Consider the following 20,243-nt stretch of genomic DNA (forward strand, 5'->3'; position numbering starts at 1 on the left):
TTGTTCTGTCTAACTCTCTGAAGAATTGGATTGGTATTTTGATGGGGATTGCATTGAATGTGCAGATCGCTTTTGGTAAAATGGCCAGTTTTACTATGTTAATCCTGCCAATCCATGAGCATTGGAGATCGTTCCATCTTCTGAGGACCTCTTCAATTTCTTACTTCAGAGGCTTCAGGTTCTTATTGTACAGATCTTTTACTTGCTTGGTTAAAATCACACCGAGGTATTTTATATTATCTGGGACTATTATGAAGGGTGTCGCTTCCCTAATTTCTTTCTGGGCTTGTTTCTCTTTTGTGTAGAGGAAGGCTACTGATTTATTTGAGTTAATTTTATACCCAAACACTTTGCTGAAGGTGTTTATCAGGTTGAGTAGTTCTCTGGTGGAACTTTTGGGATCACTTAAATATACTATCATATCATTTGCAAATAGTGATATTTTGACTTCTTCTTTTCCAATCTGTATCCACTTGATCTCCTAATACTGTCTGATTGCTCTGGCTAGAACTTCAAGAACTGTAGAATAAGTATGGAGAGAGTGGGCAGCCTTGTCTATGACCTGATTTTACTGTGATTGTTTCAAGTTTCTCTCCATTTAGTTTACTGTTAGCTACTGGTTTGCTGTACATGGCTTTTACTATGTTTAGGTATAGGCTTTGCATTCCTATTCTTTCCAGGACTTTTACCATGAAGGGGTGTTGAATTTTGGCAAATGCTTTCTCAGCATCTAATGAAATGATCATGTGGTTTTGTTCTTTCAGTTTGTTTATATAATGGATTACGTTGATGGTTTTCCCTATATTAAACCATCCCTGCATGCGTGGGATGAAGCCTACTTGATCATTGTGGATGATTGTTTTCATTTGCTCTTGTATTTAGTTTGCCAGAATTTTATTGAGTATTTTTATGTCGACATTCATAAGGGAAATTGGTCTGAAGTTCTCTTTCTTTGTTGGGTCTTTGTGTGGTTTAGGTATAAGACTAATTGTGGCTTCATAGAAGGAATTCGGAAGCGCTCCATCTGTTTCAAATTTTTGGATAGTATTGTTATGAGGTCCTCTATGAAGGTTTGATAGAATTCTGTACTGAACCCATCTCGACCTGGGCTCTTTTTGGTTGGGAGACCTTTAATGACTGCTTCTATTTCGTTAGGAGTTATGAGGTTGTTTAAATGGTTTATCTGTTTCTGATTTACCTTTGGTACCTGGTATCAGTCTAGGAAATTGTTCATTTCCTGCAGATTTTCAAGTTTTGTTGAATATAGGCTTTTGTAGTAGGATATGATGATTTTTTGAATTTCTTCTGATTCTGTAGTTATGTCTCACTTTTCACGTCTGATTTTGTTCATTTGTACACACTCTCTGTGTCCTCTTGTTAGTCTGGCTAAGGGTTCATCTATCTTGTTGATTTTCTCGAAGAACCAACTTTTGCTTCTGTTGATTCTTTCTGTGGCCTTTCTGTTTCTACTTGGTTGATTTCAGCTCTGAGTTTGATTATTTCCTGCCGTCTACTTCTCTTGGGTGTATTTGCTTCTTTTTGTTCTAGAGCTTTTAGGTGTGCTGTCAAGCTGCTGATATATGCTCTCTCCTGTTTCTTTCTGCAGGCACTCAGATATATGTGTTTTCTTCTTAGCAAAGCTTTCATTGTGTCCCATAAGTTTGAGTATGTTGTACCTTCATTTTCATTAAATTCTAAGGCTTTAATTTCTTTCTTTCTTTCTTCCTTGACCAGGTTATCATTGAGCAGAGCATTGTTCAACTTCCATGTATATGTGGGCGTTCTTCTCTTATTGTTATTGAAGACCAGCTTTAGCCTTTGGTGGTCTGATAGGACACATGGGATTATTTCTATCTTTCTTTATCTGTTGAGGCCTGTTTTATCACCAATTATATGGTCAATTTTGGAGAAAGTACCATGAGGTGGTGAGAAGAAGGTATATCCTTTTGTTTTAGGATAGAATGTGCTATAAATATCTGTTAAGTGCATTTGGTTCATGATTTCTCTTAGTCTGTCTATGTCTCTGTTTAATTTCTGTTTCCATGATCTGTCCATTGATGAGAGTGGGGTGTTGAAATCTCCTACTATTATTGTGTGAGGTGTCATGTGTCCTTTGAGCATTAGTAGGGATCCTTTTATGTATGCAGGTGCCCTTGTATTTGGAGCATAGATATGTAGGATTGAGAGTTCATCTTGGTGGATTTTTCCTTTGATGAATATGAAGTGTCCTTCCTTATCTTTTTTGATGACTTTTAGTTGGAAATTGATTTTATTTGATATTAGAATGTCTACTCCAGCTTGCTTCTTCAGACCATTTGCTTGGAAAGTTGTTTTCCAGCCTTTCACTCTGAGGTAGTGTCTGTCTTTGTCTCTGAGGTGTGTTTCCTCTAGGCAGCAGAATGCAGTGTCCTCATTGTGTATCCATTTTGTTAATCTATGTCTTTTTATAGCAGAGTTGAGACCATTGATGTGGAGAGAGATTAAGGAATAGTCATTGTTGCTTCCTGTTAAATTTATATTTGGATGTGATGTTATGTTTGTGTGTTTTCTTCTCTTTGTTTTCTTGCCAACATGATTAGTTTCTTGCTTTTTCTAGGGTGTAGCTTGTCTCCTTATGTTGGGCTTTACCATTTATTATGTTTTGTAGCGCTGGATTTGTAGAAAGATATTGTGTACATTTGGTTTTGTCATGGAATATCTTGGTTTCTCCATCTATGTTAATTGAGTTTTGCAGGATACAGTAACCTGGGCTGGCATTTGTGTTCTCTTAGGGTCTGTATGACATCTGTCCAGGGTCTTCTGGCCTTCATAGTTTCTGGCGAAAAGTCTGGTGTGATTCTGATAGGTCTGCCTTTATATTTTACTTGACCTTTTTCCCTTACTGCTTTTAATATTCTTTCTTTATTTTGTGCGTTTGGTGTTTTGACTATTATGTGATGGGAGGTGTTTCTTTTCTGGTCCAATCTATTTGGAGTTCTGTAGGCTTCTTGTATGCCTATGGGTATCTCTTTTTTTAGGTTAGGGAAGTTTTCTTCTATGATTTTGTTGAAGATATTTACTGGTCCTTTGAGCTGGGAGTCTTCACTCTCTTCTATACCTATTATCCTTAGGTTTTATCTTCTCATTGAGTCCTGGATTTCCTGTATGTTTTGGACCAGTAGTTTTTTCCGTTTTACATTATCTTTGATCGTTGTTTCAGTGATTTCTATGGACTCTTCTGTTTCTGGGATTCTCTGTTTTATCTCTTGTATTCTGTTGGGGATGCTTGTATCTACAACTCCTTGTCTCTTCCTTTGGTTTTCTATATCCAGGGTTGTTTCCCTGTGTCCTTTCTGTATAGCTTCTATTTCCATGTTTAATTCCTTTATCTGTTTGATTGTGTTTTCCTGAAATTCTTTCAGGAATTTTTGTGATTCCTCTCTATAGGTTTCTACTTGTTTATTTTTGTTTTCCTGTGTTTCTCTAAGGGAGTTCTTCATGTCTTCCTTGAAATCCTCCAGCATCAAGACCAAATATGATTTTTAAATCTAGATCTTGCTTTTCTGGTGTGTTTGGATATTCAGTGTTTACTTTGGTGGGAGAATTGGGCTCCGATGATCCCATGTAGTCTTGGTTTCCGTTGCTTGCATTCCTGCACTTGCTTCTAGCCATCAGTTTGTCTCTGGTGTTTCCTTGTTCTACTATTTCTGACAGTGGCTAGAACATCCTGCAGGCCCTTGTGTCAGGAGTGTTGTAGACCTGTTTTCCTGTTTTCTTTCAGTCAGTTATGGATACAGAGTTTTCTGCTTTCGGGCGTGTAGTCTTTCCTGTCTATTGGTCTTCAGCTGTTCCTGTGGGCCTGTGTCCTGAGTCTACCAGGCAGGTTGCTTGGAGCACAAAAGTCTTTCTTACCTGTGGTCCTGCAGCTCAAGTTGCTTGTGGGGTTGCTTTTGTATTTCTGTGAGGGCGGCAACCAGGAGGGCCTGCGCTGCCTTTTCCTGCCGGCCCCCCCCACGCCCCCCCCCCCCCGGTGCACCAGGGTCCCAGATGGAGTTAGGTGTTTTCCTCTGGAGTCAGAAATGTGGGCAGAGTGTAGTCTCTTCTGGCTTCCCTGGCATGTCTACCCCTCTGATGGTTTAGCTCTCCCTCCCAGGGGATTTGGGTGCAGAGAACTGTTGACCAGTTCCCTTCAGGTCTGGTTGGTGTCTGGACTGCGGGAGATCTGCTCTTTATGTGCCCCTATCTTCTGGTTCCCAAAGGCCCTATATAGTTTTCTCTTGGGCCAGGGATATGTGTGTAGGGGCGGGCAGTATTGGTGGTCTTTCCCGCTCTGCAGTCTCAGGAGTGCCCACCTGTCCGGGCGGTGAGCTCTCTCTCCCAAGGTGTTTGGGAGCAGTGAGCTGTGGCCCAGTATCAGTGAGGTTGGGGCTCTAGCTAAACACCGGAAATTTCTGTTCCCAGAGGAATTTTCCCCTGTGTGTTCTGAGTCCACCAGGCAGGTCTCTTGGAGCATATAAATTGGTCTTACCTGTGGTCCAGCGGCTCAAGTTGCTAGTGCGGGGTTGCTTTTGAGCCCTTGGTGAGGGTGGAGACCAGGAGGGCCAGTGCTGCCTTTTCCTGGAGCCTTGGTGCACTGGGGTCCCAGATGGCGTTAGGTGTTTTCCTCTGGAGTCAGAAATGTGGGCAGAGTGTAATCTCTTCTGGCTTCCCAGGTGTGTCTCATACAATTCTATTCTTTTGAGCTCTCAAATTTTATTGATCCCTCAGTCCCCAGGGGTTCCGTCTTTCTCAGCCTCAGTACCTTAGAACTCTGGTGTCAGATCCTCATACCACTTTCCTATCCATGACTTTACGGGTAGTTGTCCTCTGCACAGTTTGCATGGAGTTGCTGGAGTCCAAGGCATCACTGAGTCTGAAATTTTCCCCATCCTCCAGCAAGCAGCAGTAGGTGGCAATCTCCATCTGAAGCTTGACCTTGATGTTCAGCAGGGCTTCATATTCCTGGGTCTGGTGCTGTCCTTCTGCCCGAGTTTGTGCCAGCTCTGACTTTAGGTGCAGAAGGACCCCATTGAGCTGCTCCATCTAGCCTTGTGTCCAGCCTCCACGTCCCCAAGGTTGTTCTCCAAGTTGATATCCTGGTTTTTCAAGGAATCCAGGTCAATCTCGAAGGTCTGGAGGATGCGTCTCAGCTCCTTGAGTATGATCTCAGTGCCGCTGATTTCGGCAGACTTGGTGATGGCTACTGTGATACTCTCCTCAATCTGTTGAGAGCAGTACTTGCCCAGTTCTTCTCGGTTCTTCTGAGCCAGCTCTTCATACTGGGCGGGGATGTCCGATATGATCTTGCTGAGGTCCTGAGATTTGGGGGCATTCACTTCCATAGTCTACCCAGAACTGGCAATCTGGACTTCCAGACCTGGGACTTCCTTCCACAACCTTTGTCTCCACCTGCAACCTTGTGTCATCTGCCACCTTGCAGAGTCCATGGATGCCACTCTTCGCAGACTGGCATATGGCAAGTTTTATCTCATACTTGACTTTAAAGTCATCAGTCATCAGCGGCAAGACTGGCATTGTCGATCTGCAGGACTATGTGGGCATTGTCCACAGAATTTGCAAAGATCTGAGCCCTCAGATCTTCGATGGTCTTGAAGTAGTGGCCCCAGTCTCTGACCCCTGGGGCTCCCTTTTCTCCTGTTCTCGGTCTCTAGGCTCTTCATCTTGTCTAGGTAGCTGGTTCAGGTCTTGCGTAGTCTCCTTCTTAGTCTGGATTCCACTCATTCCTGCCAGGCCTGCGGACCCCACAGAGCCACCCCAGATGGATGGTATCTGGGGTCTGGAGCCCCCAGCACCTGCATAGATGCTGGCTGCATTGGTGACAGGCCAGACCTGCTGGCCGGGAGTAAGCACAGAGCCCAGGAACCAGTAGTTGGTGGAGAAGGTGCTGTAGCGGGTGGTGAAGCTCAGCTTGTCTGCAGAGGAGAGCAGAGAGAGAGACCAGGACAGGAGTTCTGCTGTCAAAATATACAATTTTTATTTGACACAAATGATGTGATTTGATTTAGAAAACATAGACAGCACATCCACCCAGGCTCTTCTGTGCAGTAATCTGTGCCCATCTCCCCAGTACCTGCTGTCAGTCAAGGTAAAGACCAATTCAACACTGCTGGCGTTCACTTTCCTTTTTGAATACTGGGACTGGAGAGGTGGTGTAGATAAGAATGAGGCAGTGCTGTGGGTAAGGCTATTAAAGTTGTGACAGGACGGCTGGCTAAGCAGCCCAAGGCTCTCTAAGGATTAGGCCTAGACCCATCTGGCAACTCAGAAGAGCCAAGATGTAATGGCAAGCAGGTAAGACTCATGACTTGAGGTGCTCATGGCACAAAACAGATTATGTCTATAAAAAGATTAGTCAAACATTTAGTGTTTTCCCCTTGGCATTTTACTAACTTAGCAATAATTAAAAAGTCATAAAGCCATTTGCCTTGGGGAATAGGTGTTCCTGGAGCAAATAAATTATTTCCAAGAAGTATGATTGCTGGATAGAAGAGCGAGAAGTTAAAGCTAAAAAGCTCAGGATTTTCTGTCCCTGGTCACTGGGATGCCACACCACTAAACATTTTACTGCTCTGTCTTGTTTTCAGCTCATATTGATTTAGTCTGAGAATACATACAAGGATGACAGGTCTATTCTGGTGGCTGGTGACAGAGAGCTCAAGAAAACACATGATAAAGGTAATATTTCCCTTGCCGGTAGCTTTGAGGTCTTGGCAAGGAGAGTGAATACTATGAAGGCCAAGGAGCAGAGAAGTGCCTGTGACCTATTGATGCCTCAGTCTACAGCAGGCTGACCTCTGCAGACATGCATGTGTCTCCCTGCTCCAGCTTGGTCCCTTTGGGTAATTTCACTTTATGGTTCTTTATACTGAAGAAGTGCTTGCACCATAGTCCAGTGGCCCTTAGTGCAGAGTTGACCGACATAACTGAAAATTATATAACAGAAAATAGCAAACTCTTAATTGGTTGGTCAAATTTAAAGTGTAAACTATAGATCTTCCCAATTAAAAAAAAAACATTAAGAAAAAGCCTCTGGGTTTCAAATAGGAGCAATATAATTTTATGCTGTTTGTACCACTTCAGCCAGCTGGTGAAGCACCCTGCAATTGGCTGGAAGTGTGTGTAGGAGGGTCAGCGTTAGGTTTAAATGCACCAGAATTTCTGGAAGGGATTTTGTTCACTCTTGTATTATTTTAATATTCATTGCTACTTAAATTTTTAAAGCTTTTTATACCACATATATCATCCAAGATGTCTTTTGATCAAATTACTGTGCCTGTGTTAAAAAATCATGTTGGGCCCAGACCCCGTGAGAGAGAGACCCAACCACCTGGTCAGGTGGGCACTCCTGAGGCTGCAGAGTGGAAGAGACCACCAACACTGCTCACCCCTGCCCACATCCCTGGCCCAAGAGGAAACTGTATAAGGCCTCTGGGCTCCCGTGGGGGAGGGCCCAGGAGCGGCAGGACCCCTGCCTGAGACACCGCCGGAACCTGAAGGAAACAGACCACCGGATAAACAGTTCTCTGCACCCAAATCCCGTGGGAGGGAGAGCTAAACCTTCAGAGAGGCAGACAAGCCTGGGAAAACAGAAGAGACTGCTCTCTGCACACACATCTCGGACGCCAGAGGAAAAAGCCAAAGACCATCTGGAACCCTGGTGCACTGAAGCTCCCGGAAGGGGCGGCACAGGTCTTCCTGGTTGCTGCCACTGCAGAGAGCCGGTGGGCAGCACCCCGCGAGCGAACTTGAGCCTCGGAACCACAGGTAAGACCAAATTTTCTGCTGCAAGAAAGCTGCCTGGTGAACTCAAGACACAGGCCCACAGGAACAGCTGAAGACCCGTAGAGAGGAAAAACTACACGCCCGCCCAAAAGCAGACCACTCTGTCCCCATAACTGACTGAAAGAGAGGAAAACAGGTCTACAGCACTCCTGACACACAGGCTTATAGGACAGTCTAGCCACTGTCAGAAATAGCAGAACAAAGTAACACTAGAGATAATCTGATGGCGAGAGGCAAGCGCAGGAACCCAAGCAACAGAAACCAAGACTACATGGCACCATCGGAGCCCAATTCTCCCATCAAAACAAACATGGAATATCCAAACACACCAGAAAAGCAAGATCTAGTTTCAAAATCATTTTTGATCATGATGCTGGAGGACTTCAAGAAAGACGTGAAGAACTCCCTTAGAGAACAAGTAGAAGCCTACAGAGAGGAATCGCAAAAATGCCTGAAAGAATTCCAGGAAAACATAAATAAACAAGTAGAAGCCCATATAGAGGAGACACAAAAATCCCTGAAAGAATTCCAGGAAAACACAATCAAACAGTTGAAGGAATTAAAAATGGAAATAGAAGCAATCAAGAAAGAACACATGGAAACAACCCTGGATATAGAAAACCAAAAGAAGAAACAAGGAGCTGTAGATACAAGCTTCACCAACAGAATACAAGAGATGGAAGAGAGAATCTCAGGAGCAGAAGATTCCATAGAAATCATTGATTCAACTGTCAAAGATAATGTAAAGCGGAAAAAGCTACTGGTCCAAAACATACAGGAAATCCAGGACTCAATGAGAAGATGAAACCTAAGGATAATAGGTATAGAAGAGAGTGAAGACTCCCAGCTCAAAGGACCAGTAAATATCTTCAACAAAATCATAGAAGAAAACTTCCCTAACCTAAAAAAAGAGATACCCATAGACATACAAGAAGCCTACAGAACTCCAAATAGATTGGACCAGAAAAGAAACACCTCCCATCACATAATAGTCAAAACACCAAACGCACAAAATAAAGAAAGAATATTAAAAGCAGTAAGGGAAAAAGGTCAAGTAACATATAAAGGCAGACCTATCAGAATCACACCAGACTTCTCGCCAGAAACTATGAAGGCCAGAAGATCCTGGACTGATGTCATACAGACCCTAAGAGAACACAAATGTCAGCCCAGGTTACTGTATCCAGCAAAACTCTCAATTAACATTGATGGAGAAACCAAGATATTCCATGACAAAACCAAATGTACACAATATCTTTCTACAAATCCAGCACTACAAAGGATAATAAATGGTAAAGCCCATCAAAAGGAGGCAAGCTATACCCTAGAAGAAGCAAGAAACTAATCGTCTTGGCAACAAAACAAAGAGAATGAAAGCACACAAAAATAACCTCAAATCCAAATATGAATATAACGGGAAGCAATAATCACTATTCCTTAGTATCTCTCAATATCAATGGCCTCAACTCCCCAATAAAAAGACATAGATTAACAAACTGGATATGCAACGAGGACCCTGCATTCTGCTGCCTACAGGAAACACACCTCAGAGACAAAGACAGACACTACCTCAGAGTGAAAGGCTGGAAAACAACTTTCCAAGCAAATGGTCAGAAGAAGCAAGCTGGAGTAGACATTCTAATATCAAATAAAATCAATTTCCAACTAAAAGTCATCAAAAAAGATAAGGAAGGACACTTCATATTCATCAAAGGAAAAATCCACCAAGATGAACTCTCAATCCTAAATATCTATGCCCCAAATACAAGGGCACCTACATACGTAAAAGAAACCTTACTACAGCTCAAAACACACATTGCACCTCACACAATAATAGTGGGAGATTTCAACACCCCACTCTCATCAATGGACAGATCATGGAAACAGAAATTAAACAGTGATGTCGACAGACTAAGAGAAGTCATGAGCCAAATGGACTTAAGGGATATTTATAGAACATTCTATCCTAAAGCAAAAGGATATACCTTCTTCTCAGCTCCTCATGGTACTTTCTCCAAAATTGACCATATAATTGCTCAAAAAACCGGCCTCAACAGGTACAGAAAGATAGAAATTATCCCATGCGTGCTATCGGACCACCACGGCCTAAAACTGGTCTTCAATAACAATAAGGGAAGAATGCCCACATATACGTGGAAATTGAACAATGCTCTACTCAATGATAACCTGGTCAAGGAAGAAATAAAGAAAGAAATTAAAAACTTTTTAGAATTTAATGAAAATGAAGGTACAACATACCCAAACTTATGGGACACAATGAAAGCTGTGCTAAGAGGAAAACTCATAGCGCTGAGTGCCTGCAGAAAGAAACAGGAAAGAGCATATGTCAGCAGCTTGACAGCACACCTAAAAGCTCTAGAACAAAAAGAAGCAAATACACCCAGGAGGAGTAGAAGGCAGGAAATAATCAAACTCAGAGCTGAAATTAACCAAGTAGAAACAAAAAGGACCATAGGAAGAATCAACAGAACCAAAAGTTTATGCTTTGAGAAAATCAACAAGATAGATAAACCCTTAGCCAGACTAACGAGAGGGCACAGAGAGTGCGTCCAAATTAACAAAATCAGAAATGAAAAGGGAGACATAACTACAGATTCAGAGGAAATTCAAAAAATCATCAGATCTTAGTATAAAAACCTATATTCAACAAAACTTGAAAATCTGCAGGAAATGGACAATTTCCTAGACAGATACCAGGTACCGAAGTTAAATCAGGAACAGATAAACCAGTTAAACAACCCCATAACTCCTAAGGAAATAGAAGCAGTCATTAAAGGTCTCCCAACCAAAAAGAGCCCAGGTCCAGACGGGTTTAGTGCAGAATTCTATCAAAACTTCATAGAAGACCTCATACCAATATTATCCAAACTATTCCACAAAATTGAAACAGATGGAGCCCTACCGAATTCCTTCTATGAAGCCACAATTACTCTTATACCTAAACCACACAAAGACACAACAAAGAAAGAGAACTTCAGACCAATTTCCCTTATGAATATCGACGCAAAAATACTCAATAAAATTCTGGCAAACCGAATTCAAGAGCACATCAAAACAATCATCCACCATGATCAAGTAGGCTTCATCCCAGGCATGCAGGGATGGTTTAATATACGGAAAACCATCAACGTGATCCATTATATAAACAAACTGAAAGAACAGAACCACATGATCATTTCATTAGATGCTGAGAAAGCATTTGACAAAATTCAACACCCCTTCATGATAAAAGTCCTGGAAAGAATAGAAATTCAAGGCCCATACCTAAACATAGTAAAAGCCATATACAGCAAACCAGTTGCTAACATTAAACTAAATGGAGAGAAACTTGAAGCAATCCCACTAAAATCAGGGACTAGACAAGGCTGCCCACTCTCTCCTACTTATTCAATATAGTTCTTGAAGTTCTAGCCAGAGCAATCGGACAACAAAAGGAGGTCAAGGGGGTACAGATCGGAAAAGAAGAAGTCAAAATATCACTACTTGCAGATGACATGATAGTATATTTAAGTGATCCCAAAAGTTCCACCAGAGAACTACTAAAGCTGATAAACAACTTCAGCAAAGTGGCTGGGTATAAAATTAACTCAAATAAATCAGTTGCCTTCCTCTATACAAAAGAGAAACAAGCCGAGAAAGAAATTAGAGAAACGACACCCTTCATAATAGACCCAAATAATATAAAGTACTTCGGTGTGACTTTAACCAAGCAAGTAAAAGATCTGTACAATAAGAACTTCAAGACACTGAGGAAAGAAATTGAAGAAGACCTCAGAAGATGGAAAGATCTCCCATGCTCATGGATTGGCAGGATTAATATAGTAAAAATGGCCATTTTACCAAAAGCAATCTACAGATTCAACGCAATCCCCATCAAAATACCAATCCATTTCTTCAAAGAGTTAGACAGAACAATTTGCAAATTCATCTGGAATAACAAAAAACCCAGGATAGCTAAAGCTATCCTCAACAATAAAAGGACTTCAGGGGGAATCACTATCCCTGAACTCAAGCAGTATTACAGAGCAATAGTGATAAAAACTGCATGGTATTGGTACAGAGACAGACAGATAGACCAATGGAATAGAATTGAAGACCCAGAAATGAACCCACACACCTATGGTCACTTGATTTTTGACAAAGGAGCCAAAACCATCCAATGGAAAAAAGATAGCATTTTCAGCAAATGGTGCTGGTTCAACTGGAGGGCAACATGTAGAAGAATGCAGATCGATCCATCCTTATCACCCTGTACAAAGCTTAAGTCCAAGTGGATCAAGGACCTCCACATCAAACCAGATACACTCAAACTAATAGAAGAAAAACTAGGGAAGCATCTAGAACACATGGGCACTGGAAAAAATTTCCTGAACAAAACACCAATGGCTTATGCTCTAAGATCAAGAATCGACAAATGGGATCTCATAAAACTGCAAAGCTTCTGTAAGGCAGAGGACACTGTGGTTAGGACAAAACGGCAACCAACAGATTAGGGAAAGATCTTTACCAATCCTACAACAGATAGAGGCCTTATATCCAAAATATACAAAGAACTCAAGAAGTTAGACCGCAGGGAAACAAATAACCCTATTAAAAATGGGGTTCAGAGCTAAACAAAGAATTCACAGCTGAGGAATGCCGAATGGCTGAGAAACACCTGAAGAAATGTTCAACATCTTTAGCCATAAGGGAAATGCAAATCAAAACAACCCTGAGATTTCACCTCACACCAGTGAGAATGGCTAAGATCAAAAACTCAGGTGACAGCAGATGCTGGCGAGGATGTGGAGAAAGAGGAACACTCCTCCATTGTTGGTGGGATTGCAGACTGGTAAAACCATTCTGGAAATCAGTATGGAGGTTCCTCAGAAAATTGGACATTGAACTGCCTGAGGATCCAGCTATACCTCTCTCGGGCATATACCCAAAAGATGCCTCAACATATAAAAGAGACACGTGCTCCACTATGTTCATCGCAGCCTTATTTATAATAGCCAGAAAATGGAAAGAACCCAGATGCCCTTCAACAGAGGAATGGATACAGAAAATGTGGTACATCTACACAATGGAATATTACTCAGCTATCAAAAACAAAGAGTTTATGAAATTCGTAGGCAAATGGTTGTTATTGGAAAATATCATCCTGAGTGAGCTAACCCAATCACAGAAAGACATACATGGTATGCACTCATTGATAAGTGCCTATTAGCCCAAATGCTTGAATTACCCTAGATCCCTAGAACAAACGAAACTCAAGACGGATGATCAAAATGTGAATGCTTCACTCCTTCTTTAAATGAGGAAAAAGAATACCCTTGGCAGGGAAGGGAGAGGCAAAGATTAAAACAGAGACTGAAGGAACACCCATTCAGAGCCTGCCCCACATGTGGCCCATACATATACAGCCACCCAATTAGACAAGATGGATGAAGCAAAGAAGTGCAGACCGACAGGAGCCAGATGTAGATCGCTCCTGAGAGACACAGCCAGAATACAGCAAACACAGAGGCGAATTCCAGGAGCAAACCACTGAACTGAGAATAGGTCCCCCGTTGAAGGAATCAAAGAAAGAACTTGAAGAGCTGGAAGGGGCTCGAGACCCCATATGTACAACAATGTCAAGCAACCAGAGCTTCCAGGGACTAAGCCACTACCTAAAGACTATACATGGACTGACCCTGGACTCTGACCCCATAGGTAGCAATGAATATCCTAGTAAGAGCACCAGTGGAAGGGGAAGCCCTGGGTCCTGCTAAGACTGAACCCCCAGTGAACTAGACTATGGGGGGAGGGCGGCAATGGGGGGAGGGTTGGGAGGGGAACACCCATAAGGAAGGGGAGGGGGAGGGGGATGTTTGCCCGGAACGGGGAAAGGGAATAACACTTGAAATGTATATAAGAAATACTCAAGTTAATAAAAAAAAAATCATGTTGGAAACCAGTAACTTTGTAACAGAATTTACATAAAGTGCCACTCTACAAGCCAAAGCCCACTGAAAGAGGCCTGGAAGCAACTTTAAATGAGTTCCCAGGGGAAACTTCAGAGAAAATTCTTCAGAGAAACAAAGCAATCTTAAAGGACAAATGTGTTGAACACTTGTGTGTAAAGACATTCAAATATTGATCCTTTTGCCATGCTGCATTGTAGCCATTTATTATTTTTACTGGAAAAATTACTGTTGTCTAGCAAAAGCTTTAAATATTAAATTATATTAAATTATTCAGATACTTATGCTCCACACAATGATAATATGTTTTGCTGAAGTATTAACTTGAGTATTTCTTATATACATTTCAAGTGTTATTCCCTTTCCCGGTTCATTTCTGGGTCTTCAATTCTATTCCATTGGTCTATCTGTCTGTCTCTGTACCAATACCATGCAGTTTTTATCACTATTGCTCTGTAATACTGCTTGAGTTCAGGGATTGTGATTCTGCTATAAGTCCTTTTACTGTTGAGGATAGTTTTAGCTATCATGGGTTTTTTTGTTATTCCAGATGAATTTGCAAATTGTTCTGTCCAACTCTCTGAAGAGTTGGATTGGTATTTTGATGGAGATTGCATTGAATCTGCAGATCACTTTTGTTAAAATGGCCAGTTTTACCATGTTACTCCTGCCAATCCTTGAGCATTGGAGCTCTTTCCATCTTCTGAGGTCTTCTTCAATTTCTTTCTTCAGAGGCTTGAAGTTCTTATCATACAGATCTTTTACTTGCTTGGTTAAAGTCACACTGAGGTATTTTATATTATTTGGGACTATTATGAAGGGTGTCATTTCCCTAATTTCTTTCTGGGCTTGTTTCTCTTTTGTGTAGAGGAAGGCTACTGATGTATTTGAGTTAATTTTATACCCAGCCACTTTGCTGAAGGTGTTTATCAGGTTTGGTAGTTCTCTGGTGGAAATTTTGGGATCACTCAAATATATTATCATATCGTCTGCAAATAGTGGTATTTTGACTTCTTCTTTTCCAATCTGTATTCCCTTGATCTCCTTTTGTTGTCTGATTGCTGTGGCTAGAACTTCAAGAACTATATTGAATAAGTAGGGAGAGAGTGGGCAGCCTTGTTAGTCCCTGATTTTAGTAGGATTGTTTCAAGTTTCTCTCCATTTAGTTTAATGTTAGCTACTGGTTTGCTGTATATGGCTTTTACTATGTTTAGGTATAGGCCTTGAATTCCTATTCTTTTCAGGACTTTTATCATGAAGGGGTGGTGAATTTTGTCAAATGCTTTCTCAGCATGTAATGACACGATCATGTGGGTTCGTTCTTTCAGTTTCTTTATATAATGAGTTACGTTGATGGTTTTCCCTATATTAAATCATCCCTGCATGCCTGGGATAAAGCCTATTTGATCATGGTGGATGATTGTTTTGATTGCTCTTGGATTTGGTTTGCCAGAATTTTATTGAGTATTTTTGCATCAATATTCATAAGGGAAATTGGTGTGAAGTTCTCTTTCTTTGTTGGGTCTTTCTGTGGTTTAGGTATAAGAGTAATTGTGTCTTCATAGAAGGAATTTGGTAGCGCTCCATCTGTTTCAATTTTGTGGAATAGTTTGGATAGTATTGGTACGAGGTCTTCTATGAAGGTCTGATAGAATTCTACACTGAACCCATTTGGACCTTGGCTCTTTTTGGTTGGGAGACCTTCAATGACTGCTTCTATTTCATTAGGAGTTATGGGGTTGTTAAAATGGTTTATCTCTTCCTGATTTAACTTCAGTACCTGGTATCTGTCTAGGAAATTGTCCATTTCCTGAAGATTTTCAAGTTTTTTTGAACATAGGCTTTTATAGTAGGATCTGATGATTCTTTGAATTTCCTCTGATTCTGCAATTATGTCTCCTTTTTCATTTCTGATTTTGTTAATTTGGACACATTCTCTGTGTCCTCTCGTTAGTCTGGCTAAGGGTTTATCTATCTTGTTAACTTTCTCAAAGAACCAACTTTTGGTTCTGTTGGTTCTTTCTATGGTCCTTTTGTTTTTACTTGGCTGATTTCAGCTCTGAGTTTATTTGCTGCCTTCTACTCCTTCTGGGTGTATTTGCTTCTTCTTGTTCTCGAGCTTTTAGGTGTGCTGTCAAGCTGCTGATATATGCTCTCTCCTGTTTCTTTCTGTAGGCACTCAGAGCTATGAGTTTTCCTCTTAGCACAGCTTTCACTGAGTCCCATAAGTTTGGGTATGTTGTACCTTCATTTTCATTAAATTCTAAGAAGTCTTTAATTTCTTTCTTTCTTTCTTCCTTGACCAGGTTATCATTGAGTAAAGCATTGTTCAACTTCCATGTATAGGTTGGCGTTCTTCCCTCATTCTTATTGAATACCAGCTTTAGCCTGTGGTGGTCTGATAGGACGCATGGGATTATTTCTATCTTTCTGAATCTGTTGAGGCCTGTTTTATGCCCAACTATATGGGCAATTTTGGAGAAAGTACCATGAGGTGGTGAGAAGAAGGTATATCCTTTTTTTTTAAAGGGTAGAATGTTCTATAAATATCTGTTAAGTCCATTTGGTTCATGACTTCTCTTTGTCTATATCTCTGTTTAATTTCTGTTTCCATGATCTGTCCATTGATGAGAGTGGGGTGTTGAAATCTCCTACTATTATTGTGTGAGGTGGAATGTGTGCTTTGAGCTTTAGTAAGGTTCCTATTACGTATGTAAGTGCCCTTGTATTTGCAGCATAGATATTTAGGATTGAGAGTTCATCTTGGTGGATTTTTCCTTTGATGAATATGAAGTATCCTTCCTTACCTTTTTGTGCCTTTTAGTTGAAAATTGATTTTATTCGATATTAGAATGGCTACTCCAGCTTGTTTCTTCTGACCATTTGCTTGGAAAGGTGTTTTCCAGCCTTTCATTCTGAGGTAGTGTCTGTCTTTGTCTCTGAGGTGTGTTTCCTGTAGGCAGCAGAATGCAGGGTCCTCATTGCATATCCAGTTTGTTAATCTATGTCTTTTTATTGGAGAGTTGTGACCATTGTTTTTTAGAGGTATTAAGGAATAGTGATTATTGCTTCCTGTTATATTCATATTTGGATGTGAGATGTTTGTGTACTTTTCTTCTCTTTGTTTTGTTGCCAGGATGATTAGTTTCTTGCTTTTTCTAGGGTGTAGCTTGTCTCCTTATGTTGGGCTTTACCATTTATTATCCTTTGTAGCACTGGATTTTTAGAAAGATATTGTATATATTTGGTTTGTCATGGAACATCCTGGTTTCTCCATCTATGTTAATTGAGAGTTTTGCAGGATACAGTAACCTGGGCTGGCATTTGTGTTCTCTTAGTGTCTGTATGACATCTGTCTAGTATCTTCTGGCTTTCATAGTCTCTGGTGAGAAATCTGGTTTGATTCTGATAGGTCTGCCTTTATATGTTACTTGGCCTTTTTCCCTTACTTATTTTAATATTCTTTCTTATTTTGTGCATTTGGTGTTTTGACTATTATGTGACAGGAGGAGTTCCTTTTGTGGTCCAATCTATTTGAAGTTCTGTAGGCTTCTTGTGTGTTTATGGGCCTCTCTTTCTTTAGGTTACGGAAGTTTTCTTCTTTTATTTTGTTGAAGATATTTACTAGTCCTTTGATCTGGGAGTCTTCACTCTCTTCTATACCTATTATCCTTAGGTTTCATCTCCTCTTTGATTCTTGGATTTCCTGTATGTTTGGACCAGTAGCTTTTTCCGTTTTATATTATCTTTGATCATTGTGTTGATGATTTTTATGGAATCTTCTGCTCCTGGGATTCTCTCTTGCATCTCTTGTATCTGTTGGTGATGCTTGTATCTACGGCTCCTTGTCTCTTCCTTTGGTTTTCCACATCCAGGATTGTCTCCCTTTGTGCTTTATTGCTTCTATTCCATTTTTAATTCCTTCACCTGTTTGATTGTGCTTTCCTGTAATTCTTTCAGGGATTTTTGTGATTCCTCTCTGTAGGCTTCTACTTGTTTATTTATGTTTTCCTGTGTTTCTCTAAGGGAGTTCTTCATGTCTTTCTTGAAGTCCTCCAGCATCATGATCAAATGTGATTTAAATCTAGATCTTGCTATTCTGGTGTGTTTGGATATTCCGTATTTGCTTTGGTGGGAGACTTGGGCTTTGATGATGCCATGTAGTCTTGGTTTCTGTTGCTTGGGTTCCTGTGCTTGCCTCTTGCCATCAGGTTGTCTATGGTGTTACCTTGTTCTGCTATTTCTGACAGTGGCTAGACCATCCTATAGGCCCTTGTGTCAGGAGTGCCATAGGCCTGTTTTCCTGTTTTCTTTCAGCCAGTTATAGGAACAGAGTGTTCTTCTTTCGGGTGTGTATTCTTTCCTGTCTACTGGTCTTTAGCTGTTCCTATGGGCCTCTGTCCTGGGTCCACCAAGCAGGTCGCTTGGAGCAGAAAAGTTGGTCTTACCTGTGGTCTGGCCGCTCAAGTTGCTCATGGAGGGCTGCTTTTGAGTTCTCTGTGAGGGCAGCAACCACGAGGGACTGTGCTGCATTTCCTGGAGCACCTGTGCACTGGGGTCCCAGATAGTATTGGGTGTTTTCCTCTGGAGTCAGAAATGTGGGCAGAGTGTAGTCTCTTCTGGCGTCCCAGGTGTGTCTGCTCCTCTCCACTATTTCTTAATATCTCTTAACATCAATGGACTCAATTCCCCAAGAAAAAGACAGACTAAGAGATTGGATCCATACAGAGGACCCAGCATTTTGCTGCTTACAGAAAACACACATAAGCGACAAAGATAGACAGGAACTCAGAATAAAAGTCTGCAAAACATTTTCTAAGCAAATGGTCCCAAGAAACAAGCTGGAGTAGCCATCCTATTATCAAATAAAATTGACTTTCAACCAAAAGTTCTCAATAAAGATGACGAAGGATGCTTCATACCCATCAAAGCAAAAAAGTCTACCAAGCTAAACTCTCAATTCTGAACATCTATGCTCCAAATGCAAGATCACCCACATTTATAAAAGAAACTTTACTAAAGCTCAAACCACACATTGCACATCACCCAGTAGTAGTGGGAGATTTCAACACCCCACTCTGATCAATGGATAAATCATGCAAACAGAAACTAAAAAGAATCACAGTGCAACTAACGGGTTATGAACCAAATGGATTTAACAGATATCTATAGAACATTTCATCCTAAAACAAAACATATGCCTTCTTCTCAGCACCTCATTTTACCTCTCCAAAATTGACCATATTGTGACTTGGTCACAAAACAGGCCTCAACAAATACCAGAAAATTGACATAATCACTTGCATCCTGTCAGATCACCATGGCCTGAGGCTGGTCTTCAATAAAAAGAAAAACAACACATACACATGGAGGCTGAACAGCATTCTACTCATTGATAACTTGAAGAAATAAGAAAATAACAAGGAAGAAATAAAGAAATTAAAGCCTTTTTGGAATTCAATGAAAATGAAGGCACAACATAACCAAACATATGGGACACAATGAAAGCCATGCTAAGAGAAAAACTCCCAGCTCTGAGTGCCTCCAAAAAGAAACTGGAAAGAGCATGCACTATTAGGTTGACAGTGCTCCTGACAGCTCTAGAACAAAACGAAGCAAACACACTCAACAGGAGTAGAATGTAGGAAATAATCAAACTCATGGCTGAAATCAATCAAGTAGAAACAAAAAGAACCATACAAAGAATCAACAAAACCAGGAGCTGGTTCTTTGAGTAAATAAAATAGATAAACACTTAGCCAGACTAGCCAGAGGGCACAGAGAGAGTTTCCAAATTACTAATATCAGAAATGAAAAAGGAGACAAAACAGAAAATGAGGACATTCAAAAATTATCAGATATTACTACAAAATCCTATACTCAACAAAACTGGAACATCTGGATGAAATGGACAATATTCTAGATAGATACCAGGTACCACAACCCCTAAAGAAATAGAAGCAGTCATTAAAATTCTCTCAAACTAAAAAATCTGAGGACCAGATGGGTTTAGTGCAGAATTCTATCAGACCTTCAAAGAAGACCTAATACCAACACTTTTCAAACTATTCCACAAAATAGTAACAGGAGGAACACTACCCAATTCATTCTTTGAAGCCACAGTTAGACTTATACTTAAACCACACAAAGACCCAACAAAGAAGGAGAACTTCGGACCAATTTCCCTTATTAATATCAACACAAAAGTATTCAATAAGCTTCTTGCAAACAGAATCCAAGAACACATCAAAACAATCACCCACCATGATCAATCGGCTTCAATCCAGGAATGCAGGGATGGTTCAGTATACAGAAATCCATCAACGTAGTCCACTATGTGAACAAACTCAAAGAAAAAACCCACATGATCATTTCATTAGTTGCTGAGAAAACACTTGACAAATTCAATTGCCCTTCATTATAAAAGTATTGGAAAGATCAGGAATTCAAGGA

General features: G+C 40.7%; 1 pseudogene; it reads right to left on the reverse strand.

The window, feature by feature from the left end:
* Nucleotides 1-4,773: 4,773 nt before the first annotated feature.
* Nucleotides 4,774-20,243, reverse strand: part of Krt18-ps6 (keratin 18, pseudogene 6) — a 79,035-nt pseudogene continuing 63,565 nt past the window's right edge.

This window comes from Rattus norvegicus, chromosome 17 (genome assembly GCF_036323735.1).
Source record: "Rattus norvegicus strain BN/NHsdMcwi chromosome 17, GRCr8, whole genome shotgun sequence".
NCBI lineage: Eukaryota > Metazoa > Chordata > Mammalia > Rodentia > Muridae > Rattus > Rattus norvegicus.